The sequence below is a fragment of the Otolemur garnettii genome, unplaced genomic scaffold (assembly GCF_000181295.1).
Source record: "Otolemur garnettii isolate 467f Iridium unplaced genomic scaffold, OtoGar3 scaffold00156, whole genome shotgun sequence".
Taxonomy (NCBI): domain Eukaryota; kingdom Metazoa; phylum Chordata; class Mammalia; order Primates; family Galagidae; genus Otolemur; species Otolemur garnettii.
Window position 1 is genome coordinate 4,028,139 of NW_003852551.1, and position 4,566 is coordinate 4,032,704.

Here is a 4,566-nt window from a genome sequence, read left to right on the forward strand (position 1 = left end):
AAAAAAAAAAAAAAAGGCAGCACCTGTAGCTCAGTCATTAGGGCACCAGCCACATACACCCAGGCTGGCAGGTTTGAAACCGGCCTGGGCCAGCTAAAAGACCAGTGATAACTGCAACAACAACAACAACAAAAACCAATAGATGGATGTTGTGGTGGGTGCCTGTGGTCCCAGCAACTTGGGAGGCGGAGGCAGAGGCAGAAGACTCGCTTGAGCCCAGGAGTTGGAGATTGCTGTGAGCTATGCCATGGCACTCTACCCAGGGGCTCAGCTTGAGGCTCTGTCTCAAAAAAAAAGACCAAGAGTTGGAGGTTGTGGTTGCTGACACATTCTACCCAGGGTGACGGCTTGAGACTCTGTCTCAAAAAAAAAAAAAAAAAAAAAAATAGAAGATTGAGAAAAGGGAGTTTCCTAGAGATTATCTGCGACTGAAAGGCTCTCAGGATATGGCAAAACAGGCTTGGCTTCTACTCAAGAGTCAAAGGCTGCCTTCTGCCCTGACCAGTTCTTCTCCTCGGGCCACCCCAGCTCATACCCTGCCAGGCAAAGGAAGAAAAGCCAAAGGAGCCAGCTGCCTTGGGTGTCTTGGAACACTGGTAAGAGGACTGAAATTCCTGCTCAGGCACATAGCCACAGACAATGGTAACAGAGGGAAGGACCTGGAAAAAACAGCAAAAATATTTCCTGTCTTTTAAAAACATTTCTCCATTCTTCTTGGTGAGCTAAAATCTATCTCTCTGCTTCAGGCCAGTGCTTGGGAAGGGCAGAGGAATGTACTTCATTTTTTGTGTGGTAGGAGAAAATCTGGCTCAGTGGAACTGAGTGGAACCAAAGCCAGGTCCTGGCAGGTAGAGGTGGCAAGATTGTCTTGCTAGAGATGGGAGGCATCAGAATCATTAACTGTAGTTGCCTAAAACTAAATGGCCCCCCTTTAAAAACTCTGTGTTTCTCCTTACTGGAGAACAGCTGCGTGAACCACCAACAGCTCCTGGAGAATCTCCTGACTGCTGTGAGGTGAGCCCTGAGGATGTGGCTGCTGCTCACGGGGCTGATGTTCCTGGCCCACTGGGGAGTTGCCAGGGCCGAACCAGGTAAAGTACTGGGCACACCTGCTATGTCTGTGTTTTGTACTTTGAACTTGGGATCAGGGCTGTTGGAAACTGGTCACTGACAGCTGAAGTGCTGCAAAAAATAGCAAGTGGTGTGCTCAGGCAGGGGAGGCAGGGAGGAAAGAGTTAGTGGCCACTGGGGGGTGCTGTTTGAACTGGAAGATTTTAAGTGGGCTTGACAGCCAGGGGAAGGACTCTGACTTTGCTAAGAGGTCTGGCTACATAAGAGACAGCCAAGTAGTGTTGCCACCCAACCAAGTTCATTGCCCGCTATTACACAGAGATAGCAGGTGTCACAGCAGGGGCATGGTCTAATTTGCAAGGCACTAAACTCAAAGATAGGAGGAATTGTTCAAATCCACCTCCCTGAGAATTTGGGAGACAGAGTTTATTAAAGACAGTTTGCTGGGCAAAAGATTAAGCGATCGGGGCAAAATCTTGTGTTGAATTTGTTCCTGGGTTTGGGGTCACAATTCCAGTTGAGAGTCAGTTTCTCGATATGGGCCACCAGTCTGGGGGGAGGGGGTCAGCCAAATCCACTGAAATGCGGGACCTGGAAGATGTCTCAGTAACTACCTCTGGGTTTTGAAAAGGTGATGTTGGGCGGCACCTGTGGCTCAAAGGAGGAGGGCACTGGCCCTATATGCTGGAGGTGGTGAGTTCAAACCCAGCCCTGGCCAAAAACTGCAAAAAAAAAAAAAAAAAAGGAAAGGTGATGTCATCTATGGAGAAAATGAAGAATCTTTATGACCATCAGGTATGTGATTCCTGAGTGGCAATTATAGGAAAGTAAACCTATGTCTATGTCTTTGCAAAGTTTAGGCCTTAGCTATAGTTCTCACCTTTCAGCCCTTTATGAATTTGTAAAAGGCGGTTTCGGTAGTCGAGGTAGAAGGTGGCAGAAAAGATCTGTAAATTCATTCAGCAAACATAGGTTGAGGGCCTTCTCTGTCTGTCCTTGCATTATTCCAGGATCAGGGATATGGCAGAGAAGAATACAAAGTGCCAGTCCTCATGAAGATTCTTCACCTGGGGAGAAACCAAAAAACCACATAACATGTATAGTTCACAGTATGGGGATGATAAGTGTTATGGAGACTAAAAAAGCAGAATGGGGGTAGGGGGGAGGCTGCTTACAGGGGCTGGAGAGGAGCTGTTTAGTGACATTTGAGCAGAGCCCTGAGACCCCAGTGGATGTTCAGGAGAAGAACATTCCATAAAAAGGGGACAGAAAGTGCAGAGGCCTGGAGGTGGATGTATAGGTGATGTGCTAGGCTTTAGCGGAGTAGGCAGGGGGTGGGGGGGAGATGAGGTCAGAGATGGCTTGGGTCGGCCTGGCTCTAGCTCACAGGTGGCCTTGAGGACTCAAACTTTTATTCAGTGTGAAATGGAACATCATGAGAGGGTTTGGGCACAGGTGTAATGTGGTTTGACTTGTGTGTGTTTACAAGGGCAAGGCCAAGAGTTTCAGTCTCCAGCAGCAAGACAGATGGAGTTGTCATTTGCTGAGATGTGGGAGGTGGAGCTCAGTTCTCCTCGCTGGAGGCCAAAGGGCCAGTGGCCCCAACAAGCAACTCTGGCCAGTCTGCTTTCTCAGACTCTACCCGAGATCAGCTAGGGGCCTTGGCAAAGCGCTCTGCTGGCAGGGCCAGACATGCTCGAGGCCAGTGAGGAAGAGCACTGTGCATGGTGGGCAGACCAGAGAGACAGGCCTGGGTTTAGGTGGCAGGTGTCTGTCTGTCTCTGGGACAAACCCTGAGAGGACTGTGGTCACTCCTTGTGAGAGTGGCAAACACAGACACCTCAGGTCCCTGCAAGGCACTGTAAGTCTGGTGGTTAAGAATGACTCAAAGAAACTTGTGGGCCAGACAAGGAGGCTCACACCCGTAAAACTAGAATTTTGGGAGGCTGAGGCAGGCGGATCATTTGAGGCCAGGAATTTGAGACTACTGTGGGCAACATAGCGAGACTTTGTCTCTATTAAAAAAAAAAAATTAGCCAGACGTGGTGTTGTGCACCTGTAGTCCCAGTTACTCAGGAGCCTGAGGCAGGAGGATCACTTGAGCCCAGGAGTTCAAGGCTGCAGTGAGCTAAAATCTAGTCACTGCATTCCAGCCTCAGTGACAGAGCAAGACCCTATCTCTAACTAAAAAAAAAAGAAGAAATATTCCACCTCTCTCATTTTTTTCACTTATGAATATGTTTTCTTAGACATTCACATGCCAATGGGGCAGATTTCCCCCAGCCTAACGTCTTACAAGTTAATAAGAATTTTCTTTCTCCTCCGTGGTGCCTGTGGCTCAGTGGGTAGGGCGCCGGCCCATATACCGAGGGCGGCAGGTTCAAACCTGGCCCTGGCCAAACTGCAACAAAAAATAGCTGGGTGTTGTGGCAGGCACCTGTCATCCGTCCCAGCTACTTGGGAGGCTGAGGCAAGAGAATCGCCTAAGCTCAGCAGTTGGAGGTTGCTGTGAGCTATGTGACACCACAGCACTCTACAGAGGGCGATAGAGTGAGACTCTGTCTCTATAAAAAAAAAAAAAAAAGAATTTTCTTTCTTCACAAATGCACAAAAGTCTTCATTGCTGCATCATTTGTAATAATGAAAAATTGCAGGCTGGGCCCAGTGGCTCACACCTGTAATCCTTAAACTCTGGGAGGTCACAGTGGATGGATTGTCTAAGGTCCAGAGTTTGAAACCAGCCTGAGCGGAGAGGGAGACCCCATCTGTAATAAAATAGAAAAACTAGTTGGATTTTGTAGCAGGCACCTGTAGTCCCAGCTACTCGGGAGGCTGGAGGATCTCTTGAGCCCAAGAGTTTGAGGTTGCTATGAGCCCTGATAATTTAGATGTGCTATGAAAGTTTAACTGTAGGCTCAAGTGTGCCATGAGATAAAAAGGTTGAAAAACACTGATCTAAACTAATTCCATCCCTGGATGCCCAACTCTTCTACCATAGTCCCTGGGCCTAGAAGGAGGATGTTTGTAGTTTTAATAGCAGGGTGTTGGCAGTGAGTAACAGGTTTGGCCCAGCAGAATTCAGTAGTTGTAAATCCTGCAGACAGTGGGCAAACTTGTTATTTAAAATGGATCTTAACGCTGGAAAACAAAGCAACAAATGAGAAACATTTTAAATAAAAAGTCATAAAAATATTTTCTATGACATTTTCTCAAAGAAGCAAATCTTGAACCATTGCTGATTGTAAATTTTTGTTTAAGAAGCCTTACAATAAAATGCTAATTGCCTGTGGATGACGAAACTTCACAATGGTCATGATCATAGACATACAAGCTAAAGGAAGTTAAACACCATTTCATGTTTGACAGTGCTTTCCTGTATGCTTTCACATCAGTAAGCCTGATGAGTTTTCCTTGGACTTGTTACTCCATAAATGATAGTCATCAGAAGACTTCAAAGGCAATGCAGGAAGATAAACCTTAACCCTTTTTTTTTTT